The sequence below is a fragment of the Bombina bombina genome, chromosome 1, assembly GCF_027579735.1.
Source record: "Bombina bombina isolate aBomBom1 chromosome 1, aBomBom1.pri, whole genome shotgun sequence".
Lineage (NCBI taxonomy): Eukaryota > Metazoa > Chordata > Amphibia > Anura > Bombinatoridae > Bombina > Bombina bombina.
This window is the reverse complement of record NC_069499.1, coordinates 409,715,526-409,741,573: the sequence shown is the minus strand read 5'-3', so window position 1 is coordinate 409,741,573 and position 26,048 is coordinate 409,715,526.

The following is a 26,048-nucleotide window of genomic DNA, read 5'->3' as shown; positions in this document are numbered from 1 at the left end:
TACCTTGTATACCGCCTATGTTTATAGCACTGCAGAATCTGTTGGTGCTCTACAAATAAGCAGGTAATATATAAAATTATATATAGGTATAGATGTATACAAATATATATATAGGAATATTTATTTAAAGGGCCATAATACCCAAATATTTAAACACTTGAAAGTGATGCAGTATAGCTGCAAAAAGTTGACTAGAAAATATCACCTGAACATCTCTATGTAAAAAAGAAAGATATTTTACCTCAAAAGTTTCTCAGTAGCCACATCCCGGGACAGCGGAAGAAGTGAGCTTACGTGCACACTCATCTTATTTTCCTATTCAGTGTAAGGAAGTTTACAATGAAATCTCATGAAAGTTAAGTGAAATCTCATGAGATCACAGTAAAATAGTTCATGACCTCAGCACTGTTGATGCTGATTGGCGGCTGTTCATTTCTTCATTTTGTATTCTTTTTTACCTGCAGCTGAGCAGCAGCTGAGTATAACTTTTTACACAGAACTTACTCTGCTGAGCTGAGAAAATTGTGAGGTAAAATATCTTTCTTTTTTACATAGAGATGCTAAGGTGATATTTTCCATTCAGCTTTTTACAGTTACACTGCATCAGTTTCAAGTGATTTAGCATATGAGTATTATGTCCCTTTAAAAATACTGAGAACATATTCCCTATGTGAAGAACACTGGAATGTGAAATATTTAAAGTACATACACAGAAAAAAAACTTTATTGAATATGAATATTGAATAAATATTTTTCATGTTTTCAGCTATTTGCATTATATTCAATTGTACAAAAGCGAACATGTTTACTATCAACTTGTAATACGTAAGAGTTGCGATAAACACCCTATTGCTTGTGCACAACATGTGCCCATAGTTTGTATTTTACCTTTTGTATTGATATTTATTAATATTCACAGCAGATCAGTTATTCCACTTTTTGTGTTGCCCACTGTACAAACAAATCTACTAATGCCACAGCAGGAAAACATTTTGAACAAAAAAACTGTCAATATAGTAAACCTTTAGCACTAGCAACATTTGTTAAAACAGTTTTTGCACCGTGTATTCTTTGCATTAGTTGTTTTTTTGTTTTGTGTTTTGAATCTTTACATATACAGCACGAAAAAATACTTAACCCCTTAAATGAAATAAAAATATGAACCTATTCATGTGAAGCCTAATATTCTAATTGTCTGCCCCTTTATTTATATGCCTGTCTTTACATGTTTAGAACATTTCTGACAAACATAAATAAAAGGAGAGGAGTGCCCTGCCCTTGAGCACCATTAGTTGTAGATGCACTTTTATACAAGGTGAGCTACAGTCACAGCCTGGTACTCAAGCTTGCAATCGAAAGAATGTTTGCATTAGTTGTTTTTTTGTTTTGTGTTTTGAATCTTTACATATACAGCACGAAAAAATACTTAACCCCTTAAATGAAATAAAAATATGAACCTATTCATGTGAAGCCTAATATTCTAATTGTCTGCCCCTTTATTTATATGCCTGTCTTTACATGTTTAGAACATTTCATTATAATCTCTGATAACAACGTATTAAAAAAATTATTTCAAAAATAAAACCTGCAGTTTAAAGGGACATGAAACCCAAAATGTTTCTTTCATGCTTCAGATAGAGAATACAATTTTAAACAACTTTCCAATTTACTTCTATTATTTAATTAGCTTCCTTCTATTTTTATCCTTTGCTGAAAGGTTAATCTAGGAAAGCTCAGGAGCAGCAAAGAACCTAGGTTCTAGCTGCTGATTGGTTGCTGCATATATATATACCAATTTTCTTTGGCTCACCCATGTGTTCAGTTAGAAACCAGTAGTGCACTGCTGCTCCTTCAACAAATGATACCAATAGAATCAAACAAATGAGATAATAGAAGTAAATTAGAAAGTTGTTTAAAATTGTATTCTCTATCTGAATTTGTTAAATAATTTTTTTTTTTGGTTGCATGTCCTTTTAAGTCAGCCAATCTAACCCGTAAGAATTAGGCACACATAAAACCCAGATGGAATGTACACCCAAACCATTTCTAAGAGATATTTACAAGCTTAAATCATACCTACAATCAATACTAGATTTGCTAATGTGCTCATGTTTACATCCCCTATTAGTAGTAAATACCTTGAGCTATCTCTAGTCTAATTTTTAGTAAATACTGATCTGCTATTGACAGTACTTGCAGTCTGTCCGATCTTTTGAAATGACAAAATCCATGTAAATTAAAATAAATAATTAACCTACGACTTAAGCATGTATCTCAGAAAAGCACTAACATTGGGGTTGATCACAGAATAGGCAAATGTTTTTTTGGCTCCTGATACAATAAAAATGCTCCTACATGCATTTACATGTTTTGAATTATCATCTATTTATTGAAAAAGCATTACATCCCTGTTACATTGATAGTGTCACATGGACCATTATTCAAACCCCACACCTTCTTAGAGAGTCAGTAGTGACTTGTATGATACAAATATCTTGGTGTTCGTTGTTGAAGGAGCAGCAATGCACTACGAGTAACTAGCTGAACACATTATTTCAACCAATGAGAAGAGACATTTATGTGCGGCCACCAATCAGCCGCTATCTCCAAGCAGTGCATTGCTTCTTCTTCGCCTACCTAATCATGCTTTTCAACAAAGGATATCAAATGAACTTAGCAAATTAGATAATAGAAGTAAATTGCAAAGTTGCTCAAAATTGCATGCTCTGTCTGTATCATGAAAGTTAAGTTTTAACTGTACTGTCCCTTTAATAAACATGAGGGTTTTCCAGGTTAATTAAAAGTTAACATTTAATTCAAACCAGTTTTAACCTATGAAACCACTTTACATCCTAAACAAGATTAATATGCCATTTGTAATTGCAAATATAACAATATAATTGTCCAAAATTGGGCTAGATTACTAGTGAAGGGCAAAAATATTGGGACTATTGTAAGTTACAATTCAAGTGCAACGAATACAGGTTTTTAATTTATTTTGTATTGCTTGAAGATTGTCTAGTGTGCATTAATATCTAAATGTATAACATTGTTGTATCAAATATTAGACACGGAAACATGCAGTAAAATTCATGTCAGATAAAGTTTGAGCACTAAGCTAATGGATCACAAAAAAAGTAGTGGAGTTCTTCATTAAAGGGACATTGCAAACTACATTTTTCTTTGAATAAATGTGTTGTAGATGATCAATTTATGTAGCCCATCTGAGGTGTTTTTTTTTTTAAAAAAATGTATAGTTTTGCCTAATTTTAAATAACATTCTGTTGATTTTCAGACTAACCAAGACTCAGACGGCTAGAATACGAGTTGTGCGTTAGGGTAAAAAAGCAGCTTTTTTACGCCCGCTGGTATTACGAGTCTTGCAGGTTTAGGGTGACCGCACACTTCTTTGGCCTTACCGCAAAACGAATTACGTAAAATTTGTAAAATCTTTTTTGTATAGGACTTCCATAGCGCTGATATTACGAGTCTATCCTGGGAGGCCAAAAAGTGAGCGGTGCAGCCTACCCTGTCAAGATCCCTAGCATTTAAAAGTCAGTAGTTATGAGTTTTACACTACAACGCTGTAGCATAAAACTCATAACTAAAGTGCTAAAAAGTAACACTAACACCCATAAACTACCTATTAACCCCTAAACCGAGGCCCTCCTGCATCGCAAATACTAAAATAAAATTTTTAACCCCTAATCTGCCGCTCCGGACAACACTGCCACCTACATTATATTTATGAACCCCTAATCTGCTGCCCCCAACATCGCAGACACCTACATTATATTTATTAACCCCTAATCTGCCGCCCCCAATGTCACCACCACCTACCTACACTTATTAACCCCTAATCTGCCGCTCCCAACGTTGCCGCCACTATAATAAACATATTAACCCCTAAACCTAAGTCTAACACCCACTAACTTAAAAATCATTTTAAATTAGTCTAAATAAAATTACTATCATTAACTACATTATTCCTATTTAAAACTAAATACCTATAAAATAAACCCTAAGCTAGCTACAATATAACTAATAGTTACATTGTATCTAGCTAAGGGTTTATTTTTATTTTACAGGCAAGTTTGTATTTATTTTAACTAGGTAGAATAGTTATTAAATAGTAATAATAAACAAATTGCAGAAATTTAAACTAATTACACATAATCTAATAGTCCTATTAAAATAAAAAAAGCTCCCCCAAAATAAATAAAAAAACACTCTCCCCCTCTCTCTCCCCCTCTCTTCTTTTGCTCTCTCTCACCATTCTCTTTTGCTCTCTCTCTCTTCCTTTCTCTTTTGCTCTCTCTCTTTCCCCCTCTTAATTTCTCTCTCCCCCTCTCTTTTGCTTTCTTGACCATGCCCACGATCCCGACCGGTCACGCCCACGCTCCCACCCAGTCACGCCCACGATCCTGCCCCACCGCCGCAAACAGCATGTCAGGTAAGGCCAGGTGTGTTTGTCCTCTGCTTTGTCTACTGCGCATGACAATTTTGAACGAACACACTTTATATTATAGGATTTATTTATAAATACATATTATATATAGATATATACAGATATATTTTGGAATATCTATATAAATACATAGAACATATTCTGCTATGTGCAAAAGTTTGGAATGTGATTTTTTTACAGTAAATACACAGTATAACACTATGAATATTTCATACCTATGTTTGTGCACGTTTTCATTTACTTAACTGCAAAGGACTCCAATGCACATCTATACAGGGAGTGCAGAATTATTAGGCAAATGAGTATTTTGACCACATCATCCTCTTTATGCATGTTGTCTTACTCCTAGCTGTATAGGCTCAAAACCCTACTACCAATTAAGCATATTAGGTGATGTGCATCTCTGTAATGAGAAGGGGTGTGGTCTAATGACATCAACACCCTATATCAGGTGTGCATAATTATTAGGCAACTTCCTTTCCTTTGGCAAAATGGGTCAAAAGAAGGACTTGACAGCCTCAGAAAAGTCAAAAATAGTGAGATATCTTGCAGAGGGATGCAGCACTCTTAAAATAGCAAAGCTTCTGAAGCGTGATCATCGAACAATCAAGCGTTTCATTCAAAATAGTCAACAGGGTCGCAAGAAGCGTGTGGAAAAACCAAGGTGCAAAATAACTGCCCATGAACTGAGAAAAGTCAAGCGTGCAGCTGCCAAGATGCCACTTGCCACCAGTTTGGCCATATTTCAGAGCTGCAACATTACTGGAGTGCCCAAAAGCACAAGGTGTGCAATACTCAGAGACATGGCCAAGGTAAGAAAGGCTGAAAGACGACCACCACTGAACAAGACACACAAGCTGAAACGTCAAGACTGGGCCAAGAAATATCTCAAGACTGATTTTTCTAAGGTTTTATGGACTGATGAAATGAGAGTGAGTCTTGATGGGCCAGATGGATGGGCCCGTGGCTGGATTGGTAAAGGGCAGAGAGCTCCAGTCCGACTCAGACGCCAGCAAGGTGGAGGTGGAGTACTGGTTTGGGCTGGTATCATCAAAGATGAGCTTGTGGGGCCTTTTCGGGTTGAGGATGGAGTCAAGCTCAACTCCCAGTCCTACTGCCAGTTTCTGGAAGACACCTTCTTCAAACAGTGGTACAGGAAGAAGTCTGCATCCTTCAAGAAAAACATGATTTTCATGCAGGACAATGCTCCATCACACGCGTCCAAGTACTCCACAGCGTGGCTGGCAAGAAAGGGTATAAAAGAAGAAAATCTAATGACATGGCCTCCTTGTTCACCTGATCTGAACCCCATTGAGAACCTGTGGTCCATCATCAAATGTGAGATTTACAAGGAGGGAAAACAGTACACCTCTCTGAACAGTGTCTGGGAGGCTGTGGTTGCTTCTGCACGCAATGTTGATGGTGAACAGATCAAAACACTGACAGAATCCATGGATGGCAGGCTTTTGAGTGTCCTTGCAAAGAAAGGTGGCTATATTGGTCACTGATTTGTTTTTGTTTTGTTTTTGAATGTCAGAAATGTATATTTGTGAATGTTGAGATGTTATATTGGTTTCACTGGTAAAAATAAATAATTGAAATGGGTATATATTTGTTTTTTGTTAAGTTGCCTAATAATTATGCACAGTAATAGTCACCTGCAAACACAGATATCCCCCTAAAATAGCTATAACTAAAAACAAACTAAAAACTACTTCCAAAACTATTCAGCTTTGATATTAATGAGTTTTTTGGGTTCATTGAGAACATGGTTGTTGTTCAATAATAAAATTAATCCTCAAAAATACAACTTGCCTAATAATTCTGCACTCCCTGTATATGTCTATCTATGTGTACATATGTATTTATATGTTTATATGTGTATATATGACTGTAAATACATATATACACAGATAAATACATAAATACCTATATACACACATAAAACGTCGCCTCCACCTGCCTACACTTATTAACCCCTAATCTGCCGAGCGGACCTGAGCGCTACTATAATAAAGTTTTTAACCCCTAATCCGCCTCACTAACCCTATAATAAATAGTATTAACCCCTAATCTGCCCTCCCTAACATCGCCGACACCTAACTTCAATTATTAACCCCTAATCTGCCGACTGGAGCTCACCGCTATTCTAATAAATGGATTAACCCCTAAAGCTAAGTCTAACCCTAACACTAACACCCCCCTAAGTTAAATATAATTTTAATCTAACGAAATTAATTAACTCTTATTAAATAAATTATTCCTATTTAAAGATAAATACTTACCTGTAAAATAAACCCTAATATAGCTACAATATAAATTATAATTATATTATAGCTATTTTAGGATTAATATTTATTTTACAGGTAACTTTGTAATTATTTTAACCAGATACAATAGCTATTAAATAGTTAAGAACTATTTAATAGCTAAAATAGTTAAAATAATTACAAATTTACCTGTAAAATAAATCCTAACCTAAGTTACAATTAAACCTAACACTACACTATCAATAAATTAATTAAATAAAATACCTATAATTATCTACAATTAAACCTAATACTACACTATCAATAAATAAATTAAATACAATTCCTACAAATAAATACAATGAAATAAACTAACTAAAGTACAAAAAAATAAAAAAGAACTAAGTTACAAAAAATAAAAAAATATTTACAAACATTAGAAATATATTACAACAATTTTAAACTAATTACACCTACTCTAAGCCCCCTAATAAAATAACAAAGCCCCCCAAAATAAAAAAATGCCCTACCCTATTCTAAATTACTAAAGTTCAAAGCTCTTTTACCTTACCAGCCCGGAACAGGGCCCTTTGCGGGGCATGCCCCAAGAAGTTCAGCTCTTTTGCCTGTAAAAAAAAACATACAATACCCCCCCCCCCAACATTACAACCCACCACCCACATACCCCTAATCTAACCCAAACTCCCCTTAAATAAACCTAACACTAAGCCCCTGAAGATCTCCCTACCTTGAGTCGTCTTCACCCAGCCGAGCCAAATTCTTCATCCAAGCGGAGCAAGAAGAGGTCCTCCATCCGGTAGAAGTCTTCATCCAAGCGGGGCAGAAGAGGTCTTCCATCCGATTGAAGTCTTCATCCAAGAGGCATCTTCTATCGTCATCCATCCGGAGTGGAACGGCAGCATCCTGAAGACCTCCGACACGGAACATCCATCCTGGCCGACGACTGAACGACGAATGACGATTCCTTTAAATGACGTCATCCAAGATGGCGTCCCTCGAATTCCGATTGGCTCATAGGATTCTATCAGCCAATCGAAATAAAGGTAGGAATATTCTGATTGGCTGATGGAATCAGCCAATCAGAATCAAGTTCAATCCGATTGGCTGATCCAATCAGCCAATCAGATTGAGCTCGCATTCTATTGGCTGTTCCGATCAGCCAATAGAATGCGAGCTCAAACTGATTGGCTGATTCAATCAGCCAATCAGATTTTTCCTACCTTAATTCCGATTGGCTGATAGAATCCTAACAGCCAATCGGAATTCGAGGGATGCCATCTTGGATGACGTCATTTAAAGGAACCGTCATTCGTCGTTCAGTCGTCGGCCAGGATTGATGTTCCGCATCGGAGGTCTTCAGGATGCTGCAGCTCCGCTCCGGATGGATGACGATAGAAGATGCCTCTTGGATGAAGACTTCAATCGGATGGAAGACCTCTTCTGCCCCGCTTGGATGAAGACTTCTACCGGATGGAGGACCTCTTCTTGCTCCGCTTGGATGAAGAATTTGGCTCGGCTGGGTGAAGACGACTCAAGGTAGGGAGATCTTCAGGGGCTTAGTGTTAGGTTTATTTAAGGGTGGTTTGGGTTAGATTAGGGGTATGTGGGTGGTGGGTTGTAATGTTGGGGGGGGGTATTGTATGTTTTTTTTTACAGGCAAAAGAGCTGAACTTCTTGGGGCATGCCCCGCAAAGGGCCCTGTTCAGGGCTGGTAAGGTAAAAGAGCTTTGAACTTTAGTAATTTAGAATAGGGTAGGGCATTTTTTTATTTTGAGGGGCTTTGTTATTTTATTAGGGGGCTTAGAGTAGGTTTAATTAGTTTAAAATTGTTGTAATATATTTCTAATGTTTGTAAATATTTATTTATTTTTTGTAACTTAGTTCTTTTTTATTTTTTGTACTTTAGTTAGTTTATTTCATTGTATTTATTTGTAGATATTGTATTTAATTAAGTTATTGATAGTGTTGTAAATTAATTAAATAAAATACCTATAATTATCTACAATTAAACCTAATACTACACTATCAATAAATAAATTAAATACAATTCCTACAAATAAATACAATGAAATAAACTAACTAAAGTACAAAAAAATAACTAATAGTTACATTGTATCTAGCTTAGGGTTTATTTTTATTTTACAGGCAAGCTTGTATTTATTTTAACTATGTAGAATAGTTATTATATAGAATAGTTAATAAATATATATATATATATATATATATATATATATATATAATATTTAATAACTACCTAGCTAAAATAAATTCAAAACTACCAGTAAAATAAAACCTAACCTGAGTTACACTAACACCTAACACTACACTACAATTAAATACAATTAAATAAATTACATACAATTAACTAAATTATATACAATTATCTAAAGAACAATAAAAAATCAAACACTAAATTACAGAAAATAATAAACTAATTACAGAAAATAATAAACTAATTACACCTAATCTGATAGCCTTATCAAAATAAAAAAAAACAAAAAAAAAAAAACCCTAGCCTAAACTAAACTACCAATAGCCCTTAAAAGGGCCTTTTGCGGGGCATTGCCCCAAAGTAATCAGCTCTTTTACCTGTAAAAAAAATACAAACAACCCCCCCAACAGTAAAACCCACCACCCACACAACCAACCCCCCCAAAAAAATACTAACTGAAAAAACCTAAGCTCCCTATTGCCCTGAAAAGGGCATTTGGATGGGCATTGCCCTTAAAAGGGCAGTTAGCTCTTTTGCAGCCCAAAGCCCTAACCTAAAAAAAAAACCCACCCAATACACCCTTAAAAAACCTAACACTAATTCCCTGAAGATCGACTTATCGGGAAGAAGTGGTCCTCCAGACTGCAGAAGTCTTCATCCAGACGGCATCTTCTACCTTCATCCATCCGGCGCGGAGCGTGTCCATCTTCAAGACATCCGACGCGGTGCATCCTCTTCGGCCGACGACTACCTGACGAATGATGGTTCCTTTAAGTGACGTCATCCAAGATGGCGTCCCTTATATTCCGATTGGCTGATAGAATTCTATCAGCCAATCGGAATTAAGGTAGAAAAAATTATATTGGCTGATGCAATCAGCCAATAGGATTGAACTTCAATCCTATTGGCTGATTGCATCAGCCAAAAGAATGTGAGCTCAATCCTATTGGCTGATTGCATCAGCCAATAGGATTTTTTCTACCTAAATTCCGATTGGTTGATAGAATTCTATCAGCCAATCAGCCAATCAGAATCTAGGGGATGCCATCTTGGATGACGTCACTTAAAGGAACCTTCATTCGTCGGGTAGTCGTTGGCCGAAGAGGATGCTCCGCGTCGGATGTCTTGAAGATGGACCCGCTCCTGGCCGGATGGATGAAGATAGAAGATGCCGTCTGGATGAAGATAGAAGATGCCGTCTGGATGAAGATAGAAGATGCCGTCTGAATGAAGACTTCTGCTGTCTGGAGGACCACTTCTGCCTGGCTTGGATGAAGACTTCTGCCCGTTTGGAGGACCATTTCTGCCCGGCTTGGATAAAGACTTCTGCCCGTCTGGAAGACCACTTCTGCCCGGCTTGGATGAAGACATCTCGATTTTCTGGGGGTTAGTGTTAGGTTTTTTTAAGGGTGTATTGGGTGAGGTTACTTTTTAGGTTAGGGCTTTGGGCCGCAAAAGAGCTAACTGCCCTTTTAAGGGCAATGCCCATCCAAATGCGCTTTTCAGGGCAATGGGTAGCTTAGGTTTTTTTAGTTAGAATTTTTTTTGGGGGGGGGTTGGATGTGTGGGTGGTGGGTTTTACTATTGGGGGGGGGGTTGGGGGGGGGGGGGGGTTTACAGGTAAAAGAGCTGATTACTTTGGGGCAATGCCCTGCAAAAGGCCCTTTTAAGGGCTATTGGTAGTTTAGTTTAGACTAGGGTTTTTTTATTTTGGGGAGGCTTTTTTTATTTTGATAGGGCTATTAGATTCGGTGTAATTAGTTAAAATTTCTGTAATTTGTTTATTATTTTCTGTAATTTAGTGTTTGTTTGTTTTTGTTTTTGATAATTGTATATAATTTAGTTAATTATATTTAATTGTAGTGTAGTGTTAGGTGTTAGTGTAACTTAGGTTAGGTTTGATTTTACAGGTACTTTTGTATTTATTTTAGCTAGGTAGTTATTAAATAGTTAATAACTATTTAATAACTATTGTACCTAGTTAAAATAAATACAAACTTGCCTGTAAAATAAAAATAAATCCTAAGCTAGCTACAATGTAACTATTAGTTATATTGTAGCTAGCTTAGGGTTTATTGTATAGGTAAGTATTTAGTTTTAAATAGGAATCATTTAGTTAATGATAGTAATATTTATTTATATTTATTTAAATTAGATTTAAAGGGACACTGAACCCATTTTTTTTATTTTGTGATTCAGATAGAGCATGCAATTTTAAGCAATTTTCTAATTTACTCCAATTATCAATTTTTCTTTGTTCTCTTGCTATCTTTATTTGAAAAAGAAGGTATCTAAGCTTTTTTCTTGGTTAAGTACTCTGGACAGCACTTTTTATTGGTGGATGAATTTATCCACCAATCAGCAAGGAAAATCCAGGTTGTTCACCAAAAATGGGCAGGCATCTAAACTTACATTCTTGCATTTTAAATAAAGATACCAAGAGAATACAGAAAACTTGATAATAGGAGTAAATTAGAAAGTTGCGTAAAATGTCATGCTCTATCTGAATTACGAAAGAAAACATTTGGGTTCAGTGTCCCTTTAAGTTAGGGGGTGTTAGGGTTAGACTTAGGTTTAGGGGTTAATAAATCTAATATAGTGGCAGCGACGTTGGGGACGGCAGATTAGGGGTTAATAACATAAAGTGGGTAACGGCGATGTAGGGGGGGCAGATTAGGGGTTAATAACATAATGTAGGTAGCGGCGGTGTAGGGGGGGCAGATTAGGGGTTAATAAATTCAGACTCCCATTGATTCCTATGGCATCCGCTGCCTCCAGGGCGGCGAATTGAAAACCAGGTACACTGGACCAGAATAGTGCCGAGCGTACCTGGTAGAATTTTGATAACTAGCAAAAGTAGTCAGATAGTGCCTAATTTGCATTCAGAACATCTGTAATTTCGTAAGCATCGATCTGTGTCGGACTGAGACCAGCGGATGGTATATTACGTCACAAAATTCTACTTTTGCCAGTCTGTAGCCTTTGATAAATAAGGCAAATCAGGCTCGCCACAAATACGCTGCGGAATTCCAGCGTATTTGCGGTTGATGGCTTGATAAATAAGGGCCAGAGCTTACAATTTAAAAATGTTTCCAATTTATTTCTAATATCAAATTTGCATCATTCCAATTTAATTCTTTGTTGAAGATATACCTAGGTTTGTCTCTGGAGCACTACATGACAGGAAATAGTGCTACTATCTAGTGCACTTGCAAATGGATAACATTCTTTCAAAGCTACTGCCATGTAGAGCTCCAGATACATGCATGCTCATAAGCTTACATCCCTGCTTTAGATACCAAAAGAACGAAGAAAAATTGATAATATAAATAAATTAGAAAGTTGTTTAAAACTGCATGCACTATTTGAATTATGAAAGACATTTTTTGAAAAATGCTTGGTCCATCATCACTCACAACAAAGAGGTTTGGTGGCAATTGTATATCACTCTTGCACAATGTGCTGCATAATTACTCTACCGTAGGTACTTGTGTACAGGCCAAACTCCATAAATCTGTCTGTGAGCTTTTAGAAATATGTTATTTGATCTTATGCTAAATCAACATCCTTGATTGGTTGATATCACACAAAGAAGATTTATTGCAGTCAGCCAATCAAATTTTGGACTATTTTCTGCATCTCTATTATCTTGTCTCTCACCAACTGATCTCACAACTAACATCCTTGGCAGGTGTCATTAAGAGACAAAAGAAATGCTCATTCCCTCTGCTGGAATGCAATTACTGCTCTACAAATCCTGCCTAGTCCCCATTCTCCAAGCATTTAGATATACAACCCAGAGAATCTTTTGCTATGCCATCCTACTTTTAGACAGTTAGACACAATTTTATTTGATATGGATTTTACTAGACATGTGCATTCGTAAAATTTGACTTGGAGAAAATGCTGAATATACCAAAACACAAAGGGCCAGATTACGAGTGGCGCTCTAACAGTTGCGTGCAAGCAATACTGGGTTTATCACACCTATTTGTGTGTGTCAGGTGTAGCGTGCATATTAGAAGTTGAAAGTAAACGTGATCTCTTGAGCACAATTGAAGTTAAAGGGACACTGAACCCAATTTTTTTGTGATTTAGATAGAGCATGAAATTTTAAGCAACTTTCTAATTTACTCCTATTATCAAATTTTCTTTATTCTCCTGGTATCTTTATTTGAAATGCAAGAATGTAAGTTTAGATGCCGGCCCATTTCTGGTGAACAACCTGGGTTGTCCTTGCTGATTGGTGGATAAATTCATCCACCAATAAAAAAGAGCTATCCATAGTTCTGAACCAAGAAAAAAAGCTTAGATGCCTTCTTTTTCAAATAAAGATAGCAAGAGAACGAAGAAAAATTGATAATAGGAGTAAATTAGAAAGTTTCTTAAAATTACATGCTTTATCTGAATCACAAAATAAAAATTTTGGGTTCAGAGTCCCTTTAACGCACGTCGGGTTAATGTGATCTCAGAGCTTTGGTTAACTGTTTCACTTGAATAAAAAGTGGTACAAAACACATTAAAAATATATTTAAAAGAACAGATACACTCATAATAACATCATCTAATAAAAAAATATTTAAAAAATATAACATAAAAAAGTTTTAAAGGCTCAAAGATATGAGATCTCAGGTGTTAGGGAAAAAAAGGCAGCAAAGGGCTTTAACATAGACATACATACATACATACTCATGTTTAAATATGTGTACATATTTATGTATACATGTTTATATGTGTGTACAGATGTATTTATGTATTTATATGTGCATATATGTATTTACAGACATATATACGCCAAGTATGGCCTAGCACTCTCGATGACCGTTATTGTACCGGGGTGCACTACAAATATGCAAATATAACAAAAATTAGAAGGCACTCACCGGATTTAACAAGGGGTGAAAACACTTTATTCCCTTATGTGTAACGTTTTGGGGAAACACTCCCCATCTTCAGACAATCAATTGAATCAAACCTTAAAGGGACATTAAACACTAAACAAATGCTAGATTCAAAGAAAATATTAGTCTGTAAATAACATGTGCATGTATTTATTAAAGTTTAATTAGCTGTTTAAATATTTACAAAATAAGTGTGAAGCTTTAGTGTCTATAAAACAATGGGAGCTGCCATGTTGTAACTTAGGGTACCTTTTCTGCTGTGGCCAATTAGAGAAAGTTATAAATAGGTCATTAGATTGTGCAGCCAATGGCAGTATGAAATAGAACAGTGTTCTGCACTTCCATTTCTAACAGGAACTGAGAAGCTCACAATTTCAGAATAGAATTACAGGAAAAGGGGACAAAATAATTAATGAAAGTATATTGCAGACTTATTTTTATACATACGATTTATTATTTTATATTACCATCTCAAAGTGTTTAATGTCCCTTTAAGCAAGGATTTAAATACCCTCATACCTCATTAACAATCAACCCACATGTGAAGTCCAGCAGGTGCGTGACTCGGTGCACGTGTCATCAGACGGCGTCCGTTTAATAGCAACCTGCCAGCATTTGTCAATAACCATTAACATGTAATTTTAGACATAATTAACACCTGTGCTACGAAACTTTACTTAAAAACAAACTACTAAATACTATCAGTATGCACTACAATTAATTGACTAGACCGTACTTTAAACAAGTAAATACTAAACAATGTTAAAAATGTCAGGAAACCATACAAAAGATTCAGAGGCGTAAATAGAAACCACAGGGCCCAGGTACAAGAATCTAAGAAGGCCACCCCCACTCCCCAATTTTTTTATTTTTTATTTGATACATATTGTTTTTGACATTTAAAGGGACAGTCTACACCAGAATTGTTATTGTTTTAAAAGATAGATAATCCCTTTATTACCCATTCCCCAGTTTTGCATAACCAAATTGTTTAAAATTACATGCTCTATCTGAATCATGAAAGTTTATTTTGGCCTAGACTGTCCCTTTAACACAGAAAAAAAATGTAAATCAGAATACATGTTTGCAAAAGAAGGTGTCCTGTGCCCACAGTCTGTGAGATGTTCTGACCCCCATTACTGTATATAGTGACACTGTTTAGCACACCAGTACGGTATATAGTGAGTCAGTAACACAGTCTGTAATCTGCCGGTGAGATGGCTGGCCTGACCTTACCTGGACCAATACTTTATAAAGTGACCACAGTAGTCTGTGACATAGTCCAGCCCCCCATACTGTATATAGTGATACTGTATAGTGACACTGTTTACCCCCTCCCCCATGCTGTAGTAACAAGGTCTGTAATTTGCTGGTTCCACAAACACACACACACATACATGCATAAATACACACACAGTCACATACATACATACAAACATACACACATAAACACCAATGGGTAAAACAGAAAGACTAATCCCTGTAGTCCGAGACACTAGTGAAGCATCATGTCACACTTACATGATATCAGTGCAGGCAGTGACAGGTCAATTGCGACCTCCCCACCCCCTATGCTGATAATATTAGCTGCACGCTCTCAAGGCAAATCATACTTCACATATACCCAAAGGAGGTATAGCATGAAAATACTAATATAGATACGCAGAGGAACAAGAAGTAAATCTGAAATAAACTAAGAAAAAATATAAATAGAAAGTGAATAAATAAAATATAAAATAAAAACATAAGTTAAACGGGCAAAAATTAAACAAAAAATAAACCTAAAGAGCCTACGACAAGAGAAATATAGAAAAAACAAAAAAATACACAAACAATACAAAAAAAAACAACATTTAAAGAAGTGAGACTAGGAAGAAGATAGGAAACGGAGAATAAGAAGAAAAAATAGAAAAAGAAAAGAAAAAGGAGAGAAAATAAAAAGATAAGGGGAAAGAAGAGAATAAGAAAAAGAGAAAGAAAGAGAGAAAGAAAGAAAGAAAGAAAGAGAGAGAGAGAGAGAAGGAGAACCTGCCACTATCAGTGCAACAGTTAGGCTATTTTATCCAAATGGAGCTTTATAGGAAACTATGCCATTACAGTTTCGTATTAAGACCCTTCGGGGTAATAGTGTCCAATTCAAAAGTCCATCTTGTTTCTTTCTGTAGGAGTATCCTACTCCTTTCTCCTCCATGGCTGAGCATAGGTACATGGGCAATAATATGATATCGTAAGTCTGATACGTTATGACCTTGTTCTAAGAAATGTCGTGCTACCGGTTGGCTAGAGTCTCCTATACACAATGCTTGAAGTATGGCACTCCGATGGTTGGCCATCCTTGTTTTTAAGTCAGTTTGGAATGTGAAATATTCATATTTTCATGTCGGGTTAACGCAAATGAAAAAATACGATCGGCTTAGCGCACAAGTAGGGTGTTTTTTTCCGCTTTTTTGCTCTATTGACTTCTGTGGGGGAATACATTGATACGCGGGTGATATTTTAAGTTTGGCTTTTTGTGGATCAGGTTAGTGAGCAAGCAATAACTTTTTATTTTCAACTTGTAATATGTCTGCTACCTGACACATGTAAAAAGCTTACTTCTAGAGCAGTTAGCTGCCTACCTAGGCATAGTGCTCAACTAAGAATACCAAGACGGACGTAAATGGGAAAGTTGTGTAACATGGCATGCCCTGCCTGAATCATTAAAGTTTCATTTTGAATTTACGGTCCCTTTAACGTAGCCCTTTTCAGCTGACACCTAGGCATTAAGACTACATTGAATAGTGGATAAAATATACTTAACTGTGAGCCTTAGTAAAAGGAGGCCCCAGGTGTTTTCAATTCCTAACTTGAAAGTAAACCTCTTTCTTATTTTCACTGAAAAATTAGTTCTTTATTTTTGATAGAAGCATCCCAAGTATACCTCAGTTTTCTTCTAGTGCTCTCTAAACAGAAATAAAATAATACATATTAATAAATAATGGGGTCGATCCGATAAAAATCGTCGCCCGCAAAAGCCGGCGACGCCAATAATTGCGCGGATTTGGTATCCTATATACGGCGTAACCTAGAAGTTACGCGCGTATATTTCTGCCGTCGCCCGCAGTTTTTTGGGCCATAGGCAGGTATACCAAACCCGCGCAGTTTGGTATCCAATATGCAGCGTAAGGACTTACGTGGCGAAAATGGAGAAAACTTACTCCATTTTCACCTCGCCACAAAAAGCAGCCGTAAGAATCCTTACGCTGACTATTGGAGCCCCGTAACTCCCTAAACTAACTAGAAAATAAACCTAACACCTAACGCATGCGCAATGTCTATCTCCCTGTCAACCGCGATCTGCTAAAATAAACCTAACACCTAACGCATGCGCAATGTCTATCTCCCTGTCAACCGCGATCCCCCCCCCCCCCCGAAATCCCTAATAAAGTTATTACCCCCTAAACCGCCGCTCCCGGACCCCGCCGCCATCTACATAAACTAACCCCCTACTGTGAGCCTCTAAAACCGCCGCCATCTACCTTATCTATCCCCTAATCTGACCCCTTACACCGCCGCCACCTATATAAAAATTATTAACCCCTAATCTAATCCCCCTATACCGCCGCCAGCTATATTAATATTATTAACCCCTAATGTAAGCCCCTTACACCGCCGCCATCTCTATTAAAATGATTAACCCCTAATTTAATCTACCCCGCCGCCAGCTATATTATCTATATTAACCCTAAGTATATTATAGTTAATATAGTTATTACATTATATATATTAACTATATTAACCCTAATTATATTAGGGTTAATATAGTTACTATAGTATTTATATTAACTATATTAACTCTATCTAACACTAACACCCCTAACTATATTTATATTAAATTAATCTAATTAATTTATAAACTAAAATATTCCTATTTAAATCTAAATACTTACCTATAAAATAAACCCTAAGATAGCTACAATATAATTAATAATTACATTGTAGCTATGTTAGGGTTAATATTTATTTTACAGGTAAATAGTTAATTATTTTAACTAGGTATAATAGATATTAAATAGTTATTAACTATTTAATATCTACCTAGTTAAAATAATTACCCAATTACCTGTAAAATAAATCCTAACCTAAGTTATAAATACACCTACACTATCAATAAATTAAATAAACTACAAACATCTATCTAAAAATACAATTAAATTAACTAAACTAAATTACAAAAAAAAAAAAAACACTAAATTACAAAAAATAAAAAAAAGATTACAAGATTTTTAAGCTAATTACACCTATTCTAAGCCCCCTAATAAAATAATAAACCCCCAAAATAAAAAAAATTCCCTGCCCTATTCTAAATTAAACAAATTTCAAAGCTCTTTACCTTACCAGCCCTTAAAAGGGCCTTTTGTGGGGCATGCCCCAAAGAATTCAGCTCTTTTGCATTCAACAAATACAATCCCCCCCCCCCCCATTACAACCCACCACCCACAAACCCCTATTCTAAACCCACCCAAACCCCCCTTAAAAAAGCCTAACACTACTCCCCTGAAGATCTCCCTACCTTGTCTTCACCACACCGGGCCGAACTCCTGATCCGATCCGGGCGATGTCGTCCTCCAAGCAGCAAAGAAGAATTCTTCCTCCGGCGATGTCATCCTCCAAGCGGCAAAGAAGAATTCTTCCTCCGGCGACGTCTTCCTCCAAGCGGCAGCAAAGTCTTCATTCTTCCGGCGGCATCTTCAATCTTCTTTCTTCGCTCCGCCGCCGCGGAGCATCCATCCCGGCCGACTGCTAAACTTGGAATGAGGTACCTTTAAATGACGTCATCCAAGATGGCGTCCGCCGAATTCCGATTGGCTGATAGGATTCTATCAGCCAATCGGAATTAAATTAAAAAAATCTGATTGGCTGATTGAATCAGCCAATCAGATTCAAGTTCAATCCGATTGGCTGATCCAATCAGCCAATCAGATTGAGCTCGCATTCTATTGGCTGATCGGAACAGCCAATAGAATGCGAGCTCAATCTGATTGGCTGATTGGATCAGCCAATCGGATTGAACTTGAATCTGATTGGCTGATTCAATCAGCCAATCAGATTTTTTTAACTTAATTCCGATTGGCTGATAGAATCCTATCAGCCAATCGGAATTCGGCGGACGCCATCTTGGATGACGTCATTTAAAGGTACATCATTCCAAGTTCAGCAGTCGGCCGGGATGGATGCTCCGCGGCGGCGGAGCGAAGAAAGAAGATTGAAGATGCCGCCGGAAGAATGAAGACTTTGCTGCCGCTTGGAGGAAGACGTCGCCGGAGGAAGAATTCTTCTTTGCCGCTTGGAGGAAGACATCGCCCGGATCGGATCAGGAGTTCGGCCCGGTGTGGTGAAGACAAGGTAGGGAGATCTTCAGGGGGGTAGTGTTAGGCTTTTTTAAGGGGGGTTTGGGTGGGTTTAGAATAGGGGTATGTGGGTGGTGGGTTGTAATGGGGGGGGGGGGGTATTGTATTTCTTGTATGCAAAAGAGCTGAATTCTTTGGGGCATGCCCCACAAAAGGCCCTTTTAAGGGCTGGTAAGGTAAAGAGCTTTGAAATTTGTTGAATTTAGAATAGGGCAGGGAATTTTTTTTATTTTGGGGGTTTATTATTTTATTAGGGGGCTTAGAATAGGTGTAATTAGCTTAAATATCTTGTAATCTTTTTTTTATTTTTTGTAATTTAGTGTTTTTTTTTTTTTTGTAATTTAGTTTAGTTAATTTAATTGTATTTTTAGATAGATGTTAGTAGTTTATTAAATTTATTGATAGTGTAGGTGTATTTGTAACTTAGGTTAGGATTTATTTTACAGGTAATTGGGTAATTATTTTAACTAGGTAGATATTAAATAGTTAATAACTATTTAATATCTATTATACCTAGTTAAAATAATTAACAATTTACCTGTAAAATAAATATTAACCCTAACATAGCTACAATGTAATTATTAATTATATTGTAGCTATCTTAGGGTTTATTTTATAGGTAAGTATTTAGATTTAAATAGGAACATTTTAGTTTATAAATGAATTAGATTAATTTAATATAAATTTAGTTAGGGTTAGATAGAGTTAATATAGTTAATATAAATACTATAGTAACTATATTAACTATATTAACCCTAATATAATTAGGGTTAATATAGTTCATATATATAATGTAATACCTATATTAACTATAATATACTTAGGGTTAATATAGATAATATAGCTGGCGGCAGGGTAGGTAGATTAAATTAGGGGTTAATCATTTTAATAGAGATGGCGGCGGTGTTAGGGGCTCACTTTAGGGGGTTATAGATATAATATAGCTGGCGGCGGGGTACGGGAGCGGCGGTTTAGGGGTTAATAACTTTATTAGGTTGCGGCGGGGTACGGGAGCGGCGGTTTAGGGGTTAATAGCATTTTTATTGTTAGGCTAGTGAGGGGGGATAGCGGATAGAGGGTTAGACAGTGCGGGCTATGTTAGGGAGGCGTGTTAGACAGTGCGGGCTATGTTAGGGAGGCGTGTTAGACAGTGCGGGCTATGTTAGGGAGGCGTGTTAGACAGTGCGGGTGTTTTAAACTTTAGTCAGGTTTTATAGGCTCCGGCAGATTCTAACGTGGCGCAAGTCACTGGCGACGCCAGAAATTTGTACTTACGCAGATTTCTGGACATCGCTGGTTTGTCAGACTTACGGCACGTTAGCATCTGACGGCGACCTATATGGGATGGCTCGAGTTGCGAGCTGAAACTGCGGGCGACGCTGGTTCCCTCGCTTGCGCCGCAAACTGCGATCGATATCGGATCGCGCCCAATATATTTTTAAATTATTTTCTCTCCATTAAAAGCAAATATTACTAATATAAATAAAATGCAAAAATATTTTTCTTCATGGACCCAGGTATCCATTGCTTTAAAACAGCAGTTTAATGAGACAATGTTACAGAAATATTAACCATCATTCTTGCTTATAAAAAAATACTACTATAGTTGATTTTGTTCATACATTAAAGGGACACTGAACTCAAATTTTTTCTTTCGTGATTCAGATAGAGCATGAAATTTTAAGCAATTTTCTAATTTACTCCTATTATCAAATTTTCTTCATTCTCGTGGTCTCTTTATTTGAAATGCAAGAATGTAAGTTTAGATGCCGGCCCATTTTTGGTGAGCAACCTTGGTTGTCCTTGCTGATTGGTAGATAAATTCATCCACCAATAAAAAATTGCTGTCCAGAGTTCTGAACCGAAAAAAAGCTTAGATGCCTTCTTTTTCAAATAAAGATAGCAAGAGAACGCATAAAAATTTATAATAGGAGTAAATTAGAAAGTTGCTTAAAATTACATGTTTTATCTGAATCACGAAAGAAAAAAATTGGGCTCAGTGTCCCTTTAAATGAATTACTTATTTTTACCTCACCTGTGATGACTTCAGCAGTCAGCACCATAAAGGCTAAGGTATATTAAGTTTAAGAGTAACTTTATATAAAGGAATATTATGTATTGTTATCGAATATCAATTCTCTAAGAAACAAAATGTGAAAAGAATATGTAGTGCATGGAATGCTAATAAGATTATTACAATTCTGCTATTTTAGTGCTATGCGGTTATTTGTTAGATTCTTTTTAAAATGGTGAACGTCTCCCTTCCAGAATTTGAAAAAGAAAAAGCTCATTATATATGCATTTCGTGGCACTAAGGTCTGGGTGGAGGTGGGAAGGTACACCCATCTTTTTAGTCTCATTAATCATATGGCTATCAGAGGCTGTTTGCAGCTTCTTCTTGAAGAAAACCTCTCTTCATACATTCAGACAACCCTCTGGATTAAACAGAGCCAGTTAAATGTCAAACCGAATCTGAGTCTTGATGCAGATAATCATTTCAATAATATTTCTCCATTTGTGCCCAAACCCCAAGGAATAAAGCTTTTCTGCTGTCAGGTACTGTAAGACTGCAGTTGGTGTAAAATCTTGACACTGAGCCAGATAGCTTAGCGCTGTCTCAAACATATGTTCAACAAGCAGACATGTACACATTGGAATTTTATTATTTTGAACTGGTGAGGCATACATATTTATTTACTTGACCTCCTTGAGGTCCCTGTTGGTATTATGGGGATCAGGTGTAGGGCTTCAACCAAGGCCTGTAAAGACACCGTTCTTCATTTTGGAAGTAATTTTACAGCTAACACCAATAAAATGTTTTTTTTTTTTTTACAGAGGTTCTGCCATATGATGGGAAATCTGTTTGGAATAAAATAAGACATCCTACTTATCACTAAACTGTACTAGAATTAAATATTAATTTACTAACAAATTTAAATATACATTGTCAATAAGAAAGTGATTTGAATTAAATATCTTTACAAATTGATTGTTATTGGTGTATCCGTTTAAAGAGTTTTTATTTTTATATGTGGACATTCTAGTTTATATTTTAAGTGTTTGTTTCTAATTGTCTGCTTTTGCTTTTAAAGAAAAATATAGCTAAATAAAATCCAAGGTTATTTGTGATCTGCAATAGATTTTATCTTACATTGCCATATATAATATAGGGGTCTATTCCAATAGAAGAGCCATGCAAGATGCTTTGCAAGAGTTTCTGCATGGCGTGTCATATTTGAGGCCAAACCATTCAAATTTCTAATGATTTTCAAATGGTTTTCACTGCTTAAAGGGACAGTCTAGTCAAAATTAAACGTTCATTATTCAGATAGGATATGTAATTTTAATCAACTTTCTAATTTACTTTTATCATCAAATTTGCTTTGTTCTCTTGGTATTCTTAGTTTAAACTAAACCTAGGTAGGCTCATGTGCTAATTTCTAAGCCCTTGAGGACTGCCTCTGATCACATGCTTTTTAAATTCCTGGGGAATGGGTAATAAAGGGATGATCTATCTTTTAAAACAATAACAATTCTATTGTAGATTGTCCCTTTAAAGTCTACTAATACTTTAGAGTAAGAGAATATGACAGCAGTATTCCAATCCACCAGAAAACACATTTCAGGTAGCATGATTTTTTGACTTTTCTATTTCAACAGCCTTGATCCCTTAAAAACCTATTTTGGTCACCCAAAATGATACCATGGGGTAGATTTAACAAGCAGCGGATGCTGCAATCTACCCCTGTAGTTTCAGTTTCCGATGAAACATAAGTTAAGAAGCAGGGGTCTTAAGACCACTGCTCCTTAACTCGTCCGCTCTTGGCGGCGATGTCAAGAGCGGCAGATTAGGGGTTAATGAGTTTAATATAGTATTTGCGATGCAGAAGGGCCTCGGTTTAGGGGTTAATAGGTAGTTTTGCGGGTGTTAGTGTACTTTGTATCATTTTAGTTATGATTTTTGTTTAACAGTTTTGTTGCGTAAAACTCATAACTACTGGTCTCAGATTGCGGAACGGATCATGTCGGTATAAGCTGTAACGCAAACATTTTAGCCTCACTGCAAAACTTGTAATGGCTGTGCTATGGAAATCCCATGCAAAAACATGACTGATGTTGCGTTACAGGCTAAAATGTTTGCGGTACAGCTATACCGACAAGACTTGTAATGGCTGCGTTGCTGTTTCAAAGCTGAAAAGGAATTTTTTTTCAGTGTTAAAACACGTACGCAAAACTTGTAATCTAGGTGTATGGATTTTATTAGAATATAATTAAAAATAGGGCAATAAGCAACAAAGAGTTCTTTTGTTGCTTCTTCCCCTATATTTAATTATGTTCTAATAAAAGCCTTTTTTAGCTTTCCATATTTTGCGCCTTCTTAGTGCAGCTACCTGTTTTTTTCTGTTTACGCGTGGCCATCTCAGCCGCATACAGCGTGCACCTCTCGGGGCTGTGTGTTTCACTTCCGGTGGCATCCGGCTCATACTGATCCACAGAGAATCTGCCGCGGTTGTTTTCTTTGCACATGTTTATATCTACTTGACTGCAAAGGGCTCCAATGTACTTATATATATATATATATATATATATATATATATATATATAAATATATATATATATATATATATTATTTGTTTACATATGTATTTATATGTTATATGTGTATATATGTCTGTAAATACATATATACACAAATAAAAACATAAATACATCTGCACACAAATATTTACATATACTGTATGTGTACATACATATAAATATTTAGACATATATATATATATATATATATATATATATATATATATATATATATATATGAATCTCTATGTTAAAGCCCTTTCCCTGACTTTTTTTTCTAACATTTGAGATCACATATCTTTGAGCCTTTAAAACTTTTTTGTGCATTTTTTTAAAAATAATTATTCGATGGTGTTATTATTAGTGTAACCGTACATTGTTATGTATTTTTGATTTGTTTTGTGACACTTTTTTGTTTTGCGAAACAGTTAACCAGAGCTCTGAGGTTGCGCTATCCCGACGAGTGTTAACTTCAATTGCACTCAAGCGATCGCATTTACTTTCAACTAATATGAGCAAAATATAAGACGAGCAGAAACACCTGCAATAAACACACTTTCCCTCACACGTAACTATTAGCGATCCCCTCATAATGTAGCCCTAAGTGTTTTGAATGACTTCATTAAATGTCTCACTTTTTATAGTTAAGACACACTGTTCTCAAAAAAGTTCTGTCATCTATATCAAACAGTATTATTAACAGGTTGATTTTTTATATATAAAAAAGAAAAACACTTCTAAATTAAGGGGTTCATCACAAGCTATTGTGTGAAAAATAACTGACGCCTAGATTACGAATTTTGCGCTATAGAGGGTGCGAAACATATGCAACAAAAGTTGCGTTATTTCACTCTCCATAGCGCTGCCTTTACAAGTTTCTGAAAAGCTGCCTTGTGCATGCGATTTTTTTGCGATAAGCTTCATACCGCACAAAAGCCAAGGGCTGCTTTGACGTGCTCGTGCACGGTTTCCCCATAGACATCAATGGGGAGAGAGTGTTAGACAAAAACTAGCACCTGCGATCGCAGAATGAAAAGTTCCATAACACAACCCCATTGCTGTCTAGGGGGAAAAAAAGTTACTTTTAAACCTAAACCCTAGCATAAACCCCAAGTCTAAACACCCCTATTCTGCCGCCCCCGACATCCCCACCACCTAAATAAAGTTATTAACCCCTAATCTGCCGCCCCCCACATATAAATTAAGTTATTAACCCCTAATCTGCCTCTTCCGACATTGCCGCCACTAATAAAAGCTATTAACTCCTATTCCGCCACTCACCGACATCGCCATCACTATAATAAACTTATTAACCCCTATTCCCCCGCACCCCAACATCGCTGACACTATAATAAAGCTATTAACCCCTAATACGCCGCTCCCCGACATCACTGCTACTAAATAAAGTTATTAACCCCTAAACCTCTGACCTCCCACATCACCACCACTAAATAAACCTATTAACCCTTAAATCGCCAGCCACCCACATCGCAAAAAACTAAATTAAACTATTAACTCCTAAATCTAACAACCTCCTAACTTCGAAATAAAATTACAATATCCCTATCTTAAAATAAATAAAAACTTTCCTGTAAAATTTTAAAAAAACTAAGTTTAAACTAAAAATTAACCTAACATAACTATTATACTAAAATTAAAATAACTACCAATTAAATAAACTAAATTACACATTTCACAGGTAAGTTTTTATTTATTTTAAAATTGGGATATTGTAATTTGAATTTAAAGCTAGAAGGTTGCTAGGTTTAGGGGTTAATAGGTTTATTTAGTGGTGGTAATGTGGGAGGCAAGAGGTTTAGGGTTAATAACTATTTAGTGGCGGCGATATCTGTGAGCGGCGGTATAGGGGTTAATAGCTTTATTATAGTGGCGGCGGTGTTGGGGAGCAGCAGAATAGGGGTTAATAACTTTATTATAGTGGCAAGGATGTGGGCAAGCGGCAGATTAGGGGTTAATACGTTTTAAATAGTGTTTGCGATGCGGGAGGGTGGCGGAATAGGGGTTAATAGGTAGTTTATGGGTGTTTGTGTACTTTGTAACAGTTTAGTTATGAGTTTTGTGAAACATTTTTGTGGCGCAAAACTCATAACTACTGTTCTCACATAGCGGAATAAATCTTGTCGGTATAGGCTGGAACGCAAGCATTTTAGCCTCACCGCACAACTTGTAATACCGGCACTATGGAAATCCAACGCAAAAACTTAATTT